The following is a 12,704-nucleotide window of genomic DNA, read 5'->3' as shown; positions in this document are numbered from 1 at the left end:
TGCTCAGAGTTATAAAGCCAACAAAAGATACCACAAAAATGTGTGGAAAACAGGCAGAACGTTTGGGGGAAGACTACCCCAAGGCTGACAGGTCTAACAGTGCTTCTTTTCTTGTGTCTCCTCTGCTTGGGGGAGACTAATTGTATGCCCAAACACAAGGGGAAACCAACATCCTGTACTTCTTCTTGCAGCAAGGCTCTAAGCTTGAAGACTTGTTCGTACTCTCTTTGGCAACTTGAAGCGTACTGAGATGGGCACAACTGTGTGAATGAAGGAGGAGCTAAGGAGGAGCTAACCTAATCAGTTGAGAGTTCATTTGAGGTCCCCACAGGAGGAGTTGGTTTCAACTCCTCAGTAAAAGTCTTTGGTGTCTGCAGCCCTGTACTTTCGTCCTCACGCCTTTTCCTAATTATGAAATCTAATGTATCCTGGGGGATTGGTACACACTTAGGCCACTTGCAAGTGAAGCGCTTTGTGGAAGACATTTTTATTTTTGTGGGGAGTCATTTCCCCATTTTGAGATATTCAATAATGACAAGGCCTGCAAAATGTGTGCAGAAGTCGAATGACGTCAGATATACTAACATACCCTTCTAACCATCTTGTAATATAAGGTTTGCTCACAGATGCCCCACATGACATGCATTACTTTACTCACTCAGCAGCAGCCAGGCATATTGATAGCTGTAGAAGCTCATTTTATGTGGCATTCAATACCCATCAGGCCTGGGCTATGGAATGTGCAGAACAATTAATATGCCCTAAGGTTGAACTTATGTCTTCCTAGCTTACTCAATAACATGTCACAAGATGCACAATTCCTGTAACAAGTTGCTGCCATACTTTCCGAGCAAGAAATGTGTCAATCTATACCCATATGTCCCAAAGGCCAAAAGCAGGAAGTTGATTGTACAGGTATTGTGTAAACCCCTCTATTGACACATTTGATGATCCCAGCCATCAGTATATGTATATACCTTACCTGTCGCCATTTTCTATCACACTTGTATAACCTGTTAGAAATGGGGTCACTAAATGGGGTCACTAGTTGGTAGTCGGTTTGCACCCTGTCCAAGGAGGGACCCTCACTCTAGTCAGGACCAGTGAGATACCTGCTCAAATAACCCCTGCTCACCCCCTTGACAGCTTGGCATGAGCAGTCAGGCTTATCTCAGAAGCAATGTGTAAAGCATTTGCACATAACACACAGTAACACAATGAAAACACTACAAAAGGACACCACACTAGTTTTAGAAACATAGCCAATATTTATCTGTGTAAAACCAGACCAAAATGATAAAAATATGACATACAGTGCTAAAGATATGAATTTTAGAAGATTTAACTTAAAATTACAGTTCTTTCAAGTTGATAGCTCCACCTGGAGTTATCACAGCATCTTGATCAACAAAACCAATAGTTCAGGCAAGCCACAGCATTGCGGGCCAGCTATGGTGTTGGGAAGACCAACAAACACTACCTTTGGATTTGCAGGGCATCGTGATCCTCGCGGTGATCTCTGGAGTGCGGCGTTACTGGCATAGCGGTGGTGGTTCTGGAGTCAGTGCAGGAGTCACCGGGCCCTTGATGTCACACGCATTGTGGATCGAACTCCAGGCTAATGAAACTTTGAGCGCTGGAGTGGATGGCGTCAGGGCTACAGTATGAAGTGGGATGATGTGATGTGTGGTGCCCACAGGTCACGGTAGAGGCAGCGGCTTGGTGATGGCATCAAGCAGCACCAGCGAGACCAGGGGTGTGGTGTGAAGTGGGGCAGTGCGACGTGTCACGGTGCAGGCAGCAGCAGCAGCGTCGTTGCTGAAGCACTGTCATCGGTGAGCCCAAGTCGGCGATGCGGATCGGGACCGGCTCTGTGCGGCATCCATGGGATGCGGTGCAGATAGGGAAGTCTGTTGACGACTCTGGAGCCAATGGTGCAGGCGTCGGTAGACCGTAGCTGTGGTGCAGGATGAGACAGTGCTTCGCACTCCTCACGGGCGGTGTCCACAGGCCACAGTACAGGCAGCAGCACTGGTGTCAGAAGGAGCAGCATCTTCGGGGATACCCAAGCTGCGGTGTGAGCAGGCGATGGTGGAGTGCGGGCCCACAGGTTGCGGTATGAGTAGAGGATCCTTGAAGTCGGTCGCCGATTACGGCATCGGTGAGGCCGGGATTGCGATGCGAAAAGGGGCAGTGCAACTCCGGGCGGCATCACAGGTCCCGGTACAGGCCAGTGACTTTGTTGACAGTGTTGCAGTGGTTTTTCTCCTTGAAGAGCACAAAACACACAGTTCCAGTCCTGCAGGAAGTAGAAACCAAAATCTTTGATATCCCTAAGACTTTCAACAGGAGGTAATCTCTACTCCAAGCCCTTGGAGAACTTTATTAAGCAGGGTAGAAAGCAAAATTCATCTTTTGCTCACTTTTAAGGCAGAAGCAGCAACTGCAGACCAATCCAGTAAAGCAACAGGGACGGTACTCCTCCTCCAACTCTTATGCTCTTCTCCTTGGAAGAGGTTCCTCTTGATTCCAGAAAGATTCTAAAGTCTGGGGTTTTGGGTCCAATACTTACACCCCTTTCTGCCTTTGAAGTTGGCCAACTTCAAAGCAAAGTCTCAACTGTTTGTAAGATCCTTCCTTGTCCAGCCCAGTCCCCAGACACAAACCCAGGGCTTGGAGTCTGCATTATCTGAGGGCAGGCACAGCCCTCTCAGGTGTGAGTGACCACTCCTCCCTAGCTCAGATGGCCCATCAGGATATACAGGATACACACCAGCCCTCTTTGTGTCACTTTCTAGACGGAATTCACAACAGCCCAACAGTCAAACTGACCCAGACGTGGAATCCACAAACAGGCAGAGTCACAGAAATGTTTAAGCTAGAAAATGCCTACTTTCTAAAAGTGGCATTTTCAAATTAACAATCTAAAAAACAACATCACTAAAAGATGTATTTTTAAATTGTGAGTTCAGAGACCCTAAACTCCATATTTCTATCTGCTCTCAAAGGGAAGTTGCACTTTAAAGTTATTTAAAGGCAGCCCTCATGTTAACCTATGAGAGAGATAGGCCTTGCAATAGTGGCAAAAACAATTGGCAGTATTTCACTGTTAGGACATGTCACACATATCAGTACATGTCCCACTTTTAACATACACTGCTCCCTGCCCATGGGCTACCTAGGGCCTAACTTAGGGGTGCCTTACATGTATTAAAAGGGAAGGTTTAGGCCCGGCAAGTGTGTACACTTACCAAGTTGAATTGGCAGTTTAAAACTACCCACACAGACACTGCAGTGGCAAGTCTGAGCCATGTTTACAGGGCTACTAATGTGGGATGCACAACCATTGCTGCAGGCCCCTTAGTAGACCTTGAGTTACAGGTCCTGGGCACCTCAAGTGCACTTTACTAGGTACTTAACAGTAAATAAAATATGCCAATCATGGATAAACCAATCAACAGTACAATTTATATAGCGAGCACTTGCACGTTAGCACTGATTAGCAATGGTAAAGTGCACAGAGATGATAAACCAGCAAAAAGAGAGTCCAGTACACCATAAAAACAGGAGGTCAGAACGCAAAGAGACAGGGGAGACACACCAAAAAGCTGCCAGGGCTAACACATGTCCCCTCTAGCTGAGAGTAGGGGGAACTACCCAACCCCTGGGGAGTCATCCTCACTAAGGCAGAAAAGCCTGAACAGACCAGCAGCGCTGGCGTGTTCTGTGCTGGGGGTGTTCCACCGTAAAGTCCATCCCCTGTAGGGAAATGGACCACCTCAACGGTTTTGGGTTCTCACCCCCCATCTGCAACACACACACTGAGGGGCCTGTGGCCGGCCTGAACCCGGAAGTGAGACCCAAACAAGTAGGGTCTTAGCTTCTTCAGCACCCAGGCCACACCAAAAGCTTCCCTTTCAATTGCACTCCACCTCTGTTCCCTGGGAGTAGTATCCTGCTAAGGAAGACTACAGGCTGGTCTAGGCCCTCTTTGTTCAGCTGTGAAAGTACTGCTCCCACATCATGGTCTGGAGCATATGTCTGTACCACAAACTCCATGGAGAAGTCAGGGGCCAGCAGCACAGGTGGCATGCACATGGCCTCCTTCAGGCTGTCAAACGCAGTCTGGCAGGCCTCAGCCAAAATCACATGTCCAGGCTTCTTCTTTGAAGTCGGCTCTGTCAAGGGGGCAACAAGGTACCATACCCCTTGGCAAATCTCATGCAGTAGTCAGTGTGACCTAAGAAGGCTCTCACCTCTGTCTGGGTCCTTGGGGGGTGTGCCCAAGCCCAAATGTCATCAATTTTGGGTCGTAGGGGCACCACCCGGCTGCTCCCTACCTGGTGCCCCAAGTACATAACTGACCCCTGCCCTATCTGGCACTTACTGGCCTTGATAGGGAGTCCTACGGCGTGCAGTGCCTTCAACACTTCCCAGAGGTGGAGAAAGTGGTCCTCCCAACTGGAGCTGAACACAGCAATGTCATCAAAGTAGGTGGCACTGATGTTTTTAGGTCCAGCCAGGACCTGATTGACCAACCTCTCAAAGGTTGGCAGGGGCGTTCCTCAACCTGAAGGGCATGACCCAGAACTGGAAGTGCCTCCCTGTTGTTGAGAACGCTGACATCTCCTTGACCCCATCAGTCAAGGCAATCTGCCAGTACCCAGAGGTTAAATCAAAACGTGCTGAGGAACTTGGCTGCCCCTAACCCATCTATGAGCTCATCAGCTCTGGGATGGGGTGGGTGTCTGTCTTGGTGAATGCATTGAGGCCCGGTAGTCCACACAGAACCAAAGTTCTGATGTGGCACCAGGTGCAGCAGCCTTGGGTACCAAAACCACTGGTCTGGACCAAGGACTGCTGGAGCGCTCAAGCACCCCTAAAGCCAACATCTTGGGGACTTCCTCCTTGATGCTGGTCTTCACTTTGTCAGCCAACCTATAAACCTTGTATTTCACAGGCAAGCTGTCCCCAGTGTCCACATCATGCATGCATAAATGGGTGACACTTGGAGTGAGTGAGAACAGAGTGGCAAAGTGTCCCAGTAACAGGCGACACTCACTATGCTGCTCTAGAGTCAGAAAAGGGGAGAGGACCATACCTTCTACTGACCCATTCTGCTCTGGCAAACAGGAGGTGAGGGAGAGGTTCACTTTCTCCATCATCTGTAGCCAGGAGCATGGTTAACTCAGTCCTCTCAAAGTGGGGTTTGAGGCGATTCACATGTATAAACCTCAAGGGTTTCCTTGGAGTCTGCAAGTCCACCAAGTAGGTGACATCACTCTTGCGCTCCTTCATCTCAAATGGCCCTGACCTCCTGTCCTGCAGAGCACAAGGCTCTACAGGGGCCATGACCCGCACTTTCTGGCCAGACTGAAACTCAACCAGTGTGGTATTTTGGCCGCACCAGCGTTTCATGTCCTTCTGGCTTACCTCTAGGTTCTCTTTTGCGAGCTTCCTGAAGCATGCAGTCTGGTTTCTGAAGGCCAGGGTATAGCTAAGTACATCTTGAAGTGGCTTCCTAGGAGCTTGCTCCCAGCCCTCTTTTACCAGATTAAGAGGTCCTCTGACCGGGTGCCCATACAACAGTTCAAAGGGGCTAAAGCCAACCCCCTTCTGTGCTACCTCCCGGTAGGCAAAGAGAAGGCCAGCTAAGAGGACATCCCACTTACGCCTCATGGTGTCTGACAGACCCCCAATCATTCCTTTCAGAGTTCAGTTGATTCTCTCAACCGACCCGTTACTTTAGGGGTGGTTAGGAGTGGTGAATTTGTAGTCCACTCCACATTCCTTCCAGTGGCTTTTATGTACATGGACATAAAGTTGGTACCCCTGTCTGTTACCACCTTCTTTGGAACACCCACTCGAGTAAAGATCTTCATCAGTGCTTGGGCCACAACGTGCACCATCACTGTCCTCAGAGGGATAACTTCCAGGTACCGGGTGGCATGGTCCGCCAAGACCAGGATGAACCTTTTGCCTAGGGCTGTCTTGGGGTCCAGAGGTCCTACTGTGTTAATGCCCACCCACTCAAAAGGGGTGCTAATGACAGGAAAGGGTTGGAAGGGGGCTTTACATTTCCCTCCACTTTTGCTACTTGCTTGGCAAGTCTGACAGGATCTAAAGAATGCATCTGAATTCTTTCGCTTTTTGGGGCCAATAGTAGTGGGTGACAAGCCTGTGAAAGGACTTGCCCTGCCCCAAATGTCCTGCCAGAGGCATATCATGAGCCAAACCCAGTAGGAAGGCTCTAAAGCGCTGGGGTACCACCAGCACACGGGCTGCCCCAGGCTTAGTAGCCTTAGGCTCACTATACAGGGTATCATTCTTCCAATATATCAGGGGATCCTTGGGCTCAGGGCCAGCTGCCTAGTCCTCAGCCTGCTGCTTAAGCCTCATGAGAATAGGGCACACCTTCTGCTCTGTGCAGAGCTCCTCCCTGGTAGACAACCTTCTTGCTGCCAATGGGTCAGCTCAGGTAGGTCTCCCAGTTCGTCCACTTGTTCCCCTGTAGGTGCCGGTGTGTTCTCCTTGAGGTTCAGCCACCTCCCGGACCGTGGGAACTTCTGGGTGAGTTTCACGCCCCTTTGCCCTTTCTTTTGGAAGTCACCTGGGAAACTTTCAGGCTTCAGGTTCTGTCCAATCACCTGTCTTGCTGCCATGGACGGAGTGGTCACGCATGCCCACTCTGGCATCCCCAACATCCCCAAGTGTGACCTGAGCTACACCTGTCCAGGCGGAAGTCTCCAGGTCTTTGTCCAGCAGACATTCAGCTAGCATGGTGGTACTCACAGCTACCCTGAAGGAACATGATACCCCCCACTCAAAAGGAACCTGCACCTCCTTACATTGGGTCTCCGAGTTGTCCACTGCAAATACTTTGTGGAATACACCAGGGACTATTTGCTCTTCAGACACCAGGTGACACCAGACTGTGGTCACACTGGCTCCAGGATCTCTGCGAGCTTCTATTCTCTTTCCATTGATGGTTACCCACTGCCTGTATTTCTTAGTGTTATCAGGCATTAGGTTTCTCTGGACCATCTCACCATCCCCTAGTGAGATAAGGGTCATCTCTGTGGGATCCCCACACCCACCTGGAACCACCTCCTCCCCAAGCGCTACACTGGCCAACCCCTTGGTCTGCCCACTGCAGGGTGGGAATAGGTGCACCTGGGACATTTGGGATCCCCCTTCATGTGACCCTCCTGGTCACAAGCAAAGGACTTACAGTGCCCTGCCTCTGCAGGCTTTCCTGAAGAGGCCCATGGTTTCTTATCTCCTGGGGGGTAGGATTTCTTGCCCGGGTTACTAGATTGGGGCCCTCTGGAAGACTCTTCTTGTTTACCCTTGTCCCCCCCACTCTGTTGCTAGGAACCTTGCCCACCTTTGGCAGAATCTCCCCCATATACCTTTTTGTGTTATCTGGTACTCATGCAGCGGTCCGCCTCCATAGCAAGCTTCCTGGCGTCAGTCAGCTTAATATCAGTCAAGTGCTGGCGCATCTCTGCAAAACACATACTAGACAAGTGTTCCCACACAATTAAGTAGTACAACCCCTAAAATCTGTCACATTACTGCCCTTCACCCAACCATCCAGTGCTCTGTAAAAATAATCTACACATTCTAACCAGGTCTGGGAATCAGTTTTCTTACTCTGCCTAAACTGATCCCTGTATTTGTCAGGAGTGAGACCATACCTAGGTAGAAGGGCCTCCTTCATGTCAGCATAGGTGAAGTTGTACCCCTTACCCAAAGATAACAAAGTGTCCCTCCCCTCCTCAGTGAAGTGGTTCCACAATCCTGCTCCCCAATTCTTCTCAGGGACCCCATTCATGTGGCAGGATGCCTCCTATCCCTGAAACCACCTCTGTATGTCGTCTCCCTTCCTGTACTCTTTCCCTACATTATGATGAATGTGCACAATTCTCTCTGACTGCACTGAGGTATTGCTGACATCATCATTGCTGGACCTGCTCCTCACATCTAGCTCCTTTACTTTAAGCTCATGCTCCAAGAGCGTTTTCTTCTCCTCCATTTTCAATCTCTCCAACTCAATCTCGTGCCTCCTGACTTCTCTCCTTTGCTCCAGCTCCTCTGGAGTCAGGATCTTATAACCACCACTGCTGCCCGACCTGGCAGGTACCTCCCAACAGCACCTCCTGCACCCTCAGCACATCTTCTCCTGGATTTGGGTCCAGAGACTCCCCCATTGGATCCACATGCTGCCCATTGGCAGTCAGTTCTGTCTGTTACCCAGGCCCTCAGCGCCTTTTGTAGCGCCTCCTTTTTGGTGAGATCTCTGACTTGGACTCTGAGGTTTTTACAAATTGCCTTCAGTTTCCAACCTAAGGTCTTCAAAAACCAAATCCAGGGATGCAACTATAGATGCTCGTGACTGACACATAATGTAGTTGGAGTTCACTTGAACTCAAGATCAAAAAATAGGACAAAGAGAAAAAAGATCTAAAACAAAAATCTGTATGTACCATGTAGTGGTGTACAATATAGTAGTAGTGTACACCAATCACAGTGGGTCAAGTGCAAGTCCTATCCTCACCTCTGACAACCAATGTTAGAAATGTGGTCTTTAGTTGGCAGTCGGTTTGCACCCTGTTCAAGTAGGCACCCTCACTCTAGTCAGGGTAAGGGAGAAACACGCTCAGATAACCCCTGGTCACCCCATAGTAGCTTGGCATGAGCAGTCAGGCTTATCTCAGAAGCAATGCATAAAGCATTTGCACATAACACACAGTAACACAATGAAAACACTACAAAAGGACACCACACTAGTTTTAGAAAAATAGCCAATATGTATCTGTGTAAAACCAGACCAAAACAATAAAAATCTGACATACAGTGCTAAAGATATGAATTTTAGAAGATTTTACTTAAAAATACAGTTACTTGAAGTCAATAGCTCCACCTGGGGCTATCACGGCGTCGTGATCAACAAAACCAACAGTTCAGGCCGGCCGCAGCATCGTGGGCCAGCTACGGTGTCAGGAAGACCCGGAAACAGTACCTTTGGATTTGCTAGGCATTGTGATCCTCACGGTGAGCTCCGGAGATCGGCGTGGCTGGCATTGTGGTTCTGGAGTAGTGTGGGAGTCGTTGGGCCCTTGTAGTCACATGCGTTGCAGATTGAACTCCGGGCTGATGAAACCTGGAGCACTGGAGTAGATGGCGTCAGGGCTGTGGTGCGAAGCGGGATGATGCAATGTGTGTGTTTGCCCACAGGTGACAGTGCAGGCAGCAGCTCAGTGTTGGTGTCCAGCTGCATTGGTGAGACCTGGGCTGCAGTGTGAAATAGGATGATGTGACGTGTGGTGCCCACAGGTCACGGTACAGGCAGCAGCTTGGTGATGGCATCAAGCGGCATCATTGAGACCAGGGCTGTGGTGTGGAGCAGGACATTGTGAAGTGTCACCAGGTCACAGTGGAGGCAGCGTCGTCGTTGCTGAAGCACTGTCATCAGTAGGCCCAAGTCAGCAGTGCTGATCGAGACAGGCTCTGTGCGGTGTCCACAGGTTGCGGTGCAGACAGGGACGTCTGTTGACGACACTGGAGTTGATGGTGATGGCGTCAGTGGACCGGAACTGCGGTGCAGGACGGGACATGCTTTGTGCTCCTCACGAGCAGTGTCCACAGGTCACGTTGCAGGCAGCAGCCTCTGGTGTCAGCAGGAACGGCAGCATCGGGGATGCCCAGGCTGAGGTGTGAGCAGGCCATGCCGGAGTGCGGGGCCCACAGGTCGCGGTATCAGCAGCAGCTTGGTGAAGTCATCCGATGAAGGCAGTGTGGCTCTGTGTGGAATCGGCAGGTCATGGTGCAGGCTTTGTTGACGGCGTAGCAGTAATTTTTCTCCTTGAACAGCATAAAACACACAGTTCCCAGTGCTATAGGAAGTTAAAGCCGAAGTCTTTTATATCCCTGAGACTTCCAAAAGGAGGCAAGCTCTACTCCAAGCCCTCGGAGAACATTCTCAAGCAAAATACACAGCAAAGTTCACCCCTTGCTCTCTTTTACGGCAGAAGCAGCAACTTCAGGCCAATCCAGCAAAGCAACACAGCAAAGGGACAGTACTACTCCTCCAGCTCTTCTCCTTGGCAGTGGTTCCTCTTGATTCCAAAAAGATTCTAAAAGTCTGGGGTTTTGGGTCCAATACTTATACCCCTTTCTGCCTTTGAAGCTGGCCGACTTCAAAGCAAAGTCTCAAGTGTTTGCAAGATCCTTCCTTGTCCAGGCCAGGCCCCAGATACACGCCAGGGGCTTGGAGTCTGCATTGCCTGAGGACAGGCACAGCCCTTTCAGGTGGAAGTGGCTACTTCTCCCTCATCCCTAGCGCAGATGGCCCATCAGGGAATCCACAAACAGGTAGAGTCACAGAATGGTTTAAGCAAAAAAATGCCTTCTTTCTGAAAGTGGCATTTTCAAACTAACAATCTAAAAACCAACTTCACTAAAAGTTGTATTTTAAAATTGTGAGTTCAGAGACCCTAAACTCCACATTTCTATCTGCTCTTAAAGGGAAGTTGCACTTTAAATTATTTAAAGGCACCTCCCATGTTAACCTATGAGAGAGATAGACCTTGCAAAGGTAAAACACGAATTTGCCAGTATTTCACTGTTAGGACATGTAACACACATCTGTACATGTCCCACCTGTAACATACACTGCACCCTGCCCATGGGCTACCTAAGGCCTACCTTAGGGATGCCTTACATGTCATAAAAGGGAAGGTTTAGGCCCGACAAATGTGTGCAAATGCCAAGTCGAATGGGCAGTTTAAAACTGCACACAAACACTGCAGTGGCGGGTTTGAGTCATGTTTACAGAGCTACTAATGTGGGTGGCACAACCATTGCTGCAAGCCCACTAGTTGCATTTGATTTACAGGCCCTGGGCACTTCAAGTGCACTTTACTAGGGACTTACCAGTAAATCAAATATGCGAATCATGGATAAACCAATCAACAGTACAATTTCTATAGGGAGCACTTTCACTTTAGCACTGATTAGCAGTGGTAACATGTACAGAAACAACAAACGAGTAAAAAGTCAGTCCAATACACCATAAAAATAGGAGGTCAGAAGGCAAAAAGACAGGGGTGACATGCTAAAAACCTGCCAGGTCTAACAATAACGAAATTGTATTCCATTATGATTGCTTGTATGAAGGCATGTGTAATTCTTGCCTCATGTGGCCAGCAACAGACCATGTATTTATTCAAATATTCGTTTTCTGTAGCATGATTGGATATGTACCTGCATGCCTTTTGTGGCTTCCATGTTTAAAAGAACTTGTGAAAATTTCACGATTCGGACATGCTGCTAATTTTCTAAAGTCCCCGTGATACACGTATAAGCACTCTTTATAAGACTTTACAATTGTCTGTGTTTCTTTAATTCAGATTCCACGGCTTCTTGAGGGGACTTGCATCAATGATATAACACAAAGTGTATGCATGTAACTGATGGTAAATTCAGACGTTATGTGGGTCATATTGTGACATAAACGTCCCGAGCTTTTAGAAGAGGGCAAAAGGAAAAACAGCAGACACAAAAATCTAAAACTGATCAAAGGTTATCCGGGCAAGTCACAGCATTAGTAAGTAGATTCTCATCCACACAATTAAAACAAGCATTTACGATGAAATGGGCCTCGCGTTTGCTGGAGTTAGAGGTATTAAACCCCTAACCAAACTTTTCTTGCCACATAAAATGAAAAGATAAACAGTTTCACATAAGCGAGCCGACGGCCGCAAAGCAAACACACAAAAGGAACCAGAAGGTCGCTCGCAGCAAAACGTATCGGCAAAAGTGCAATTATCCATGTAACCAGCAAAAGTGCAATTATCTATATAACAGGATTGATGTCATGCAAAGCGCACAACTACTGCCCATCGAGATTGACCTACCTACGAAATAGAGAGAAAAAGTTGTCCAGAAGCCATTTGGAAAACACGGAGCCTGGTATGTTTTAAGAAGTTGCCTGGTACGCTCGAGGAGGGCCAAACACAGGAAAAGGCACGATGCATGCATGCCTTTCACTAATCAAATCAAGGAAAGTTTAAAAGGCAAGCCCACGAATCAACCAAACTGATGGGCGTGGTTACAAGCCCATAGAGAGATAACAACAGGGACAGAGAGCTTTGCACGCTCCACCCTAAAAACGGAGCTGGTAAGCCTTCACTCAGGGACTGTGGTGGGCCACCTATGTGCATTGTATCAATAGGCATAGTTCCGTTGGAAAGCTGTTGAAGCAGTTTTGCTGTGTTCTTCAAGTAACTTCTCACCAACAATAGTAGAAAATACGTAAAAGGCAGGATTAGGAGTAACATATCTACGTACTAAAAGCGACTTTAAACTAGATTGTGCCACTCTATCTTTGGCCACATGAAAGTGCCCTGGGAGACATTTTGCCCAGATAATGCAAATTGCCCTGCTGCCATAAACGTTTGTACAAATCCAGACATTTTGCCTTTGTGCGGGGCACATTTGCACTGGTGACCAGTGCAAAACCATTTCACTAACTGACTCGTGCAAAAGTTACATTTTTGCCAAAGGCACTTGTTAAATTGTCAGGCATCAGTATACGATGATTGGCATAGTGGCTGTTATCTGGATCTTAACCTTGACAGCACAACTTGGATCTGATTATCTCCAGACAACTTCACACACGGGGCTGCAAATCCATCGCA

The sequence above is a fragment of the Pleurodeles waltl genome, chromosome 2_2 (genome assembly GCF_031143425.1).
Source record: "Pleurodeles waltl isolate 20211129_DDA chromosome 2_2, aPleWal1.hap1.20221129, whole genome shotgun sequence".
Taxonomy (NCBI): domain Eukaryota; kingdom Metazoa; phylum Chordata; class Amphibia; order Caudata; family Salamandridae; genus Pleurodeles; species Pleurodeles waltl.
This window is presented reverse-complemented; position numbering follows the sequence as displayed.